The 9,213-nt window shown below is 43.9% G+C and overlaps 1 pseudogene; it reads left to right on the top strand.

Moving 5' to 3' along the window:
- Positions 1-8,587: 8,587 nt before the first annotated feature.
- On the top strand, positions 8,588-8,705 carry LOC126254089 (5S ribosomal RNA; annotated as a pseudogene).
- The last annotated feature ends 508 nt before the right edge of the window (positions 8,706-9,213 follow it).

Below are 9,213 nucleotides of genomic sequence, written 5' to 3' on the forward strand. Positions count from 1 at the left end.
TTTCCATTACTCACTACACAGCAATTTTACTCTGATTCCACAAGACTATATCTTATACATAAACCAAAACAGAAACTTGGGTTCAATTTTAACTTTCTTACCGAAACTGTAAGTTTACCTTGGTGACAGTTGCAAGTCGCCGGTACACGTGGTTGTCGAGAGGGGTCTCCCTGCTGCAGCTCACTCGCTCGTTCATTCATTCGTTCATTACCTGAGCGTCGATTTTACACTGTCCTGTTAAATTAGTGTGACTACCTGTCAAAACCCAGCGCGGACTGCTGCGGACGTGCAGGAAGAGAGTGAATGAGGTTCCGCAAGCTACCGACTCCTGTGCCGTGGCCAGCTGCGCTAGGTTTCTCGGCTGCTGATCCACGGGGCGGATAGACCGATCGACGTGGACCCATAGCGGGTGGTCACGTAAATGTGACTAGGTCGTGCAGATGTCGATAACGCAGCCACGAATGAGGTCTTACTGTTTCAAGAGGTGCAATTCAGTTACAACTTTGCAGCGTGATTTTCGTTGATAATACGGCACTGCACCTCGTGTAGCTCAAAGCATTCGAATATGTTATCAGCAGTTTCAATACACTTTTTATATCTGCGGAAACACAGTTTTGAACATAGTCCCCAGAGCTTTGCACAAGCCGGCCATGTGGCCGAGCGGTTCTAGGTGCTTCAGTCTGGAACCGCGCGACCGCTACGGTCGCAGGTTCGAATACTGCCTCGGGCATGGGTGTGTGTGATGTCCTTAGGTTAGTTAGGTTTAAGTAGTTCTAAGTTCTAGGGGACTGATGACCTCAGATGTTAAGTCCCATAGTGCTCAGAGCCATTTGAACCAAGTTTTGCACATAATCCGTGGCAGTCTACTCGTCATGCCAGCAGAATGTAGCCATTCCTCGTGCATCTGCCTGGAGTGTTTTGCAACGACGTTTGTATTTCTCACCTCAAGGGATTCAGTCGTTATAAGTCCTTTGGGATAGTGATAAACAACAATAAGCACAGTTTTATGAAATCATTCTGCGCTTGAAGATACCAATTTCCTTCTACATTTAGTGTTCAATGATGAGGCTACGTTCCAATTAAATGGAAAACTGATCATAAGAATATGCAGAACACAGCGGCCACAGATCGCAGTCGATAACGATACAGACGCACCCAAGCTTTACGTGCTATGCGCAGTATCCCGAGAGAACATTCATGGCCTGTCAATTTTACAGGAAAGACGGTTACAAGTGTTGGGTATCTGGCGTTTTCCTTTCGAGAACATTCCAAGTTTCATCTTTCAAGGGGACAGATCATCGACGCAATGGTATTTGCAGGTAGGATCATTTCTTAACGATGATCTGTCCTAGCGATGAATCGGCCCTAGCAGGTGTTCGGACCTCACATACCACCATTGGCCTCAAAGGTCGTATAATCTCATGGCATGTGGGTGACTGTGATAGACTCTATCTGCCTCCCTATTCAACAATTTTCAGTGAACTCCAACGCTGCACAGTAATAGCACTGAATACAATAACTCCAGATATGCTCTCAAAAGTATGGGACGAGTTTGATTATCCTCTGTATGTTTGACACATTGAACTTTTGTGAAATTTAAAGGAAAAATTTGATCCTAAACTCAATTGCAAAAAGTATCCCAGTGTTGTATGTGCATTCATGTAAGACAAACCCTCATGTAAAATGAGGTGATGCTTATGAAAATAAAAACTTTTTAGTCACATGCGTCCCCCACTAACAACGGATCTTGCCGTCGGTAGGGTGGTAGAAGTTGCAGCAGTCTGGATGATTGACTAATCTGACCTTGTAACATCAACCAAAACGGCCTTTCCGTGCTCGTACTGCGAGTGCCTGAAAGGGAGGGAAACTAAAACCGTAATTTTTCCCGAAGACATGAAGCTCTACTGTGTGGTTAAATGATGATGGCGTCCTCTTGGGTTAAATATTCCGGAGGAAAAGTAGTCCCCCATTGGGATCTCCCGGCGGGGATTACTAAGGAGAATGTAGTCATCAGGAGAAACAAAATTGGCTTTCTAAGGATCGGAGCGTGGAATGTGCGAAAATTTGAGAACGGAAACGGGAATGTTGAAGTCAGATATAGTGGGGATTCGTGAAGTTCGGCGGCAGGGGCTACAGGACTTCTGGTCAGGTGAATATACGGTTATAAATACAAAGTGAAATAAGGATAATGCAGGAGTAGGTATAATAATAATGAATAAGAATACAGGAACGCGGGTAAACTGCCATGAACAGTATAGTGAACGCATTATCGTAGCCAAGATAGATACGAAACCCACACCCACTACAGTAGTTCAAGTTTATATGCCAACTAGCTCCGCAGATGTTGAAGAGATTGAAGAACTGTATGACGAGGGAAAAGAAACTATTCAGATAGTGGAAGGAGACGAAAATTTAATTGTGGTGGCGGACTGGAATTCGATAATAGGAAAAAGAGGAGAAGGATAAATAGTACGTGATTATGGACTGGAGGAAAGGAATGCAAGACAGAGCCAGTTGGTGGAGTTTAGCACAGAGCATAATTTAATCACCGCTAACACATGATTTAAGAGTCATAAGAGAAGGCTCTATACGTGGAAGAGATCTGAAGACAATGGAAAGTTTCAGATTCATTACATTATGGTTAGACAGAAATTTAGGAATCAAATTTAAATTGAACAGGGGCAGATGTGGACCCCGGCCACAATTTGTTGGTTATGAACTGTAGATTAAAACTGAAGAAATTGGAAAAAGTTACGAACTTAAGGACATTGGACCTGGGTAAGTTGAAAGAACCAGAGGTCATTGAGAGCTTTAGTGGGAGCATCAAGCAAAGGTTGACTAGAATAGAGGAAAAGAGAAGCAATTGTATGAATATCAAGAGATCAGATGAAAAACCAGTCAAAAGCAAAGAAGGGAAGGCAGAAAGGTGGAAAGAATATATAGAGGGTCTATACACGGGAGATAAACTTGTAAACGATATTATAGACAGGGAAGTGGACGTAGATGGAGATGAGATGAGAGATATGATACTGAGAGAAGAATTTGACAAAGCTCTGACAGATCTAAGTCGAAACAAGTTCCCGGGAGTAGACGACATTCCGTCACAACTACTAATAGCCTTGGAAGAGGCAGTCATGATACAACTCTTCCATCTGATGTATGAGAAAGGCGAAGTACCCTCAGATTTCAAGAAAAATGTTATTGGTCCTATTCTAAAGGAAGCAGTTTAATAAGTCATGGTTGCGAGATACTAACACGTATTCTTTGTAGAAGAATAGAAAAAGTGGTAGAAGCAGACCTCGAGGAAGATCAGTTTGGATTCCGAGGAAATGTAGGAACACGCGAGGCAACACTGACTCAACGACTCATCTTAGAAGATAGGTTAAGGAAAGGCAAACCTACATTTATAGCATTTGTAGAGTTAGAGTTAACTTTTGAAATGTTGACTGGATTACTCTCTTTGAAATTCTGAAGCTAGCAGGGGTAAAATAGAGGGAGCGAAAGGCTATTTACTACTTACAGAAACCAGACGGCAGTAATAAGATTGGAGGGGCACGAAAGGGAAGCAGTGACTGAGAAGGGATTGATACAGTGTTGTAGCCTATCCCCGGTGTTATTCAATCTGTACATTGAAACCAAAGAAAAATTTTGAGTAGGAATTAAAGTCCAGGGAGACGAAATAAAAACTTTGAGGTTTGCCAAATGAAAAGCACAAAAGAATGATGCTCTACAGAATTTGTTTGGTAATCGGTTTCCGGTTTACAAGGCCTTAAGCAGGCATAGTCTATTATATCTGTGTAATGTTTTACCTACTGTCTTCGAACTGTTATATTGTTTTAGCCTTTATGTAAGTTGTTGGTTCTCTTTGAATTGCAGCGCGGCTTGTGCGACCGACGGGCATTTTTTGGAGTTAGTAGTCGGAATCGGTCGAGCCAGGGGGCAGTAGTATGGAGGGGAAGCGCGTGGTCGCGTTAGAGATAGCAGAGTGGGTATAATGAACTCAGTTAACAGGGGAGAGACGAGACGGTGTCGCGAGTGACTCATGCAGAATGTATCTTACGTTGTATCTTTCACATGGCTAGAAGAATGATCGCTGGTAATGGACTTCAGTGCATGAAAGATAGAATTGTAATTTCAGCTGTGAGCGTCTAAGAGCTACAAATCATAGTGAGTGGTATTTGATAACAACTTACAAAATTTTGTGAAACTTAGCTTCAGATCTTATTATTCAATATTTACCAGTCAGTAATAGTACACACTAATAATAATGACTTTAAACCGTAATTGTATCGGTTAGGGTACACGGTCATTGTTAGGTGCGAATACGACTAATGGATGTGATCTCTATCACGAATTAAATAGTCAACTGTGGTGACAATTTACAAGCAGAAAGCTTACAAGTTGCTAGTACCCAGTTGGAGGTGGTGTACTGGTCTTGTAGTGCTTCGAGAATTTCCGCGTAAGTTCTGGAACCACTTGGCCTTCCTCCGTCTCGAACCCATGATATTTTAAATAGAAGTGTGAGACAGACGAATCCGACCTACTGCGCATTGCATGTTTGTGTGTACAGGTCTAAAAACAGTCACGAGCAAAATGTGGACGCGGCGGCGGAACGGCGGCCGGCAAGTACCTGCTGTACGATTCATGGAGTTTCAGTGTATGTGTAGAGAAAAGCCTGTGCTATTCTTTGCTGGTTTAGGGGCTGTGATGATCGTTAAGAACAAATGAAGAAATGAGATTAGACTGTTCAGTAATTCATGTGTCGGACTTACTAGAAGCAAGACATGTTCATATTTTCTGGTCGTTATTAAGCCAACCCTGTTGTAAATGTATCTTAATAGAGTCTAATGTTTGACAACTTGGTTGACTTGCACGAGTTCGAATATTTATATGAGAAATGGTGAATTTGTTTTTTGTGGAAGCTGAAATATACCATGACTGAACTAAAAGTATTCTTCGAGTACCAATTTATTTCAAGAGTAGAGAGAGAGTCTGATAAATTCCCTTAACCAGCATTATTCTTCGGAGAAGAAATTTTTGGAGATCGACGTGGCCGGCTATCCAGAGAAGAAGATCGGCTGTGCATACCAAGTAAGTTAACCTATGGGAGAGAGGTGGGAAGTCTGCAAACCAGCTCCACATCGTTTCTTGTCGTCTAAAGTGTTAGAGTGTACGTCTTCCAGTGTAGTGATCAGATCTCGGAATCTTTATGAATGCAGTTAGACAGAACGGAGCAGGCCGTTGTGGCCGAACGGTTCTAGGCGCTTCAGTCCGGAACCGCGCTGCTGCTACGGTCGCAGGTTCGAATCCTGCCTCGGGCATGGATGAGTGTGATGTCCTTAGGTTAATTAGGTTTAAGTAGTTCTTAGTCTAGGGGACTGATGACCTCAAATGTTAAGTCCCATAGTGCTTAGCGCCATTTGATTTGAAGACAACTCCGACGCATTGTCACTGATACTGGAGCACTGACAAATTCAATCCTGTCTCGCATTTAAAAGCGAGACAACTTCATATGTTATAAATCTGCCAACGTTTCGCTGATAACTGCAGGCAGCATTCATCAAAGTGATAAGGATGCCAGTAATAGTAGCCAAAACATTGGTAATTTTATCGCATGCGGCGCGGTCACTTTGAAATTAACCCCGCTCGTGAAAGCCTTCACTCTTACGCGCCCTCGCTAGTTAACTTTCCAGAAACGTCGTGTAATATTCATCGCGCATCCAGGTCGTGTGGATTCTGGCAGCGACGGCGAGTGACATTTCGTGACACGTTACGGAAGCTCCAAGATGAGACGAAAGTTCGCTTGTAGTGTTACATGAAATAATCTCCTCTACAGACCGTAAACTAGCTTGTGAAGTATAGATATCCAGGGTGGTCTATAGATACGAAACCACACTTCTAAAACAAAAACTGGTGAATCAACATAATTATAAAGTAGAATTGTATTAGATGGATAGGTGAGAAAATCTGTGAATTTATATTACACGTACGGCGCCCATTTTGGAAGCCACGATCTTGTATGTAACACGTAATTTTGAAATGGAGAGGAAGTCATGTGACATATCAAACGGATAGAGAAGTACACGAAAAGCAGTGGTGTATTCCATTTGAGCACAGCTTGATTCATTCTCGAGTTGAGTCGCTTTTTGTACAGAACAAGACAACTGCTGGTAATAACACAAAGTGCCTCAGGCAGCTATTGTGAAGTTCTCTATTATGTTGTAAGACTGTTGTTGTACGCTTCACCCATTCCTCATCGACTTTAACCAAGAGATATACCAAATGCGAGGCATGCATCAACAATCCGCTCCCTGAGGTGTGTAAGGTTCAAATGGCTGTGAGCACTATGGGACTTAACATCTGGGGCCATCAGTCCCCTAGAACTTAGAACTACTTAAACCTAACTAACCCTGAGGACATCACACACATCCATGCCCGAGGCAGGATTCGAACCTGCGATCGTAGCTGTCGCGCGGTTCCAGATTCAAGCGCCTAGGACCGCTCGGCCACAACGGCCGGCCGAGTTGTGTATGGTTTCTGACCTTCACCAAATAAACATGCCTTCACATGTCCCGACATAGACATCCAATGAAGTCAAATATATGGAACCTGGTGGTCACTCCAACGGACCTCCACGACATACTCTTTGGAGACAGTGGATTTATGCCAGTAGAACTAACCTGCATTGAGGTGAGGCGCAATTGCGCTGAAGTGAAGTTGTAAATGTTCCGTCATCAGACAGCAACGACAGCAACACATCTTCGTCTAACAACTGCAGATAACGGGCTGCTGTTAATGTACGCTGTTGCGTGTCACTCATTCTACGAACTGAACCCGACGATCTGGATCATCCTCGCTGAGATATTTGCATTTTGTAAGAGTGTCATTTTTGTGTGACCAAAATCCTCATTATTGATATATGCGGCGAACACTGCGCTCTGGATTCTTTGCCGGCCGTTGTGGCCGAGCGGTTCTAGGCGCTTCAGTCTGGAACCGCGCGCCCGCTACGGTCGCAGGTTCGAATCCTGCCTCGGGCATGGATGTGTGTGATGTCCTTAGGTTAGTTAGGTGTAAGTAGTTCTAAATTCTACTGGGCTGATGACCTCAGATGTTAATTCCCATAGTGCTCAGAGCCATTTGAACCATTTTTTTATTCTTTCCGAACGGTGCCAGTAAATGGATGATGTTGCATCATCAGTAGCTACATCCGACTTTAACAAATTTTATTGTTATCTTACGAATTTACGTAGTTAATTCAACACAGTAAATGGGAAATCATTTCACACTTAATACAGTTCATTGAGGCTAAGTGTTACTGGGAGTCCGACTCCGACTCTTTCCTCTGTCTGTCTTGATGTTGGTAGGAGCCAGACGGTTTGTTGTTTTGAAACAATCTCTCGACCGGCCAGATGCCTATGTTCACCACTATTCTTTTGAAAAGCTGTGTCTGATGCTGTGATTAAATAATCCATAGAATGTTTTTCATATTATGCTATTTTTGTCTTCTCATATTGGTCCTAAAAGTAAGTAATAAATGTAATTTCTCGGTGTGCCGTAGGTGATAGATGGAATGCCCTGTGTGGGTCACTATGTGTAATGGATGAAGTGTGTGGGCTGCGTTGGTTGAAACCCCCTCCAGCATACAGGTATTTCTCTCTCCTGAAATCAGGTCGTACTCAATGCGTTCGGCTCATCTGCAAGGGAGTAACACCACTCGTAACTCGAGAATGAATAACGTTATGCTCATATGGAAGGCACCACTGTTTTTCCCATGTTGTTCTCTGTCTGTTTCATATCTATTTACATGAATATCAACATTCTGCAAGCCACCGTAAGGCGTGTGGCGGAGGCTACTTTGTGTACCTTTTTCCTGTTCCAATCGCAAGTAGTTCGCGGGAAGAACAGTTGGCGGTAAGTCTTCGTATGGGCTTGAATGTCTCTATTTTTATTTCCATGGTCTTTTCGCGAGATATACGCAGGAGAAAGCCAAATATTGGTTCACTGTCCAGGAACATACAGACTCGGCCTTTAACAGTAAATCACACCGTGATGCAGAACGCCTGTCTTGCAGCGTTAGCCACTGGGGTTGGCAGAACATTTGCCGTGGCTCTTTCGTGATTATTAAATGTACCTGTATCAAAAGGTGCTGCGCTTCTCTGAATCTTCTCTATTTCCTCGATCTAACCTATCTCGTACAAATTCCAGACTTCCCAGCAGTATTCAAGTATTGGTCGAATAGGCACATCCTTTGCTGATGGGCTACATTTCCTGGGGATTGTCCCAATGAATCTCTGTCTGGCACCTGCCTTACCTGCGGTTAATTTTATGTGGTCATTCCACTTCAAATAGCTCCGCACGCATGCTTCTAGATATTTTATGACGCTCTTGTGTAATCACACAAAAATGCGGCTTCGTGTCTATGCGTACGTACAACTTTACATTTTTTACGCTGAGGCTCAACTGCCATTCCTTGCACTAAGCAGCGATTCTCTGCAGGTCTTCCTGCATTTCACTATAATTTTCCAGCGTTGCGAATTGTCTGTATACAACAACCATCCTCGAAATGCCTCTTGGAACTTCCGAGGCTATCAACGACCTTGCCGCAGTGGTAACACCGGTTCCCGTCAGATCACCGAAGTTAAGCGCTGTCGGACTAGGCTAGCACTTGGATGGGTGACCATCCGGTCTGCCGAGCGCTGTTGGCAAGCGGGGTGCACTCAGCCCCTGTGAAGCAAACTGAAGAGATACTTGATTGAGAAGTAGCGGCTCCGGTCTCGGAAATTGACATACGGCCGGGAGAGCGGTATGGTGACCACATGCTCCTCCATATTCGCATCTAGTGACGCCTGTGGGCTGAGGATGGCTACCTCTAGATCACGGGATCCTTTCGATTCCCGGCATGGTTGGCGATTTTCTCTGCCTGGGGACTGGGTATCTGTGTTGTCCTCATCATACCACCATCATTCATTAAGGTGACTCGATTGGACTGTGTACAGATTGGGGATGACCGCACAGTTGAGCGCTTCACAAGCCAAACATCGTCATCATCGTCATCATCATCATCATCATCATCATCATCATCATCATGAGGATGACACGGCGGCCGGTCGGTACCGTTGGATCTTCAAGGCCTGTTCGAGAGGAGTTCTAGTTCCGAGGCTACATACTAAATCATTTATATATACTGTGAAAAGTGATGGTCCTATAACAGTC

This window comes from Schistocerca nitens, chromosome 4 (assembly GCF_023898315.1).
Source record: "Schistocerca nitens isolate TAMUIC-IGC-003100 chromosome 4, iqSchNite1.1, whole genome shotgun sequence".
Taxonomy (NCBI): Eukaryota; Metazoa; Arthropoda; class Insecta; order Orthoptera; family Acrididae; genus Schistocerca; species Schistocerca nitens.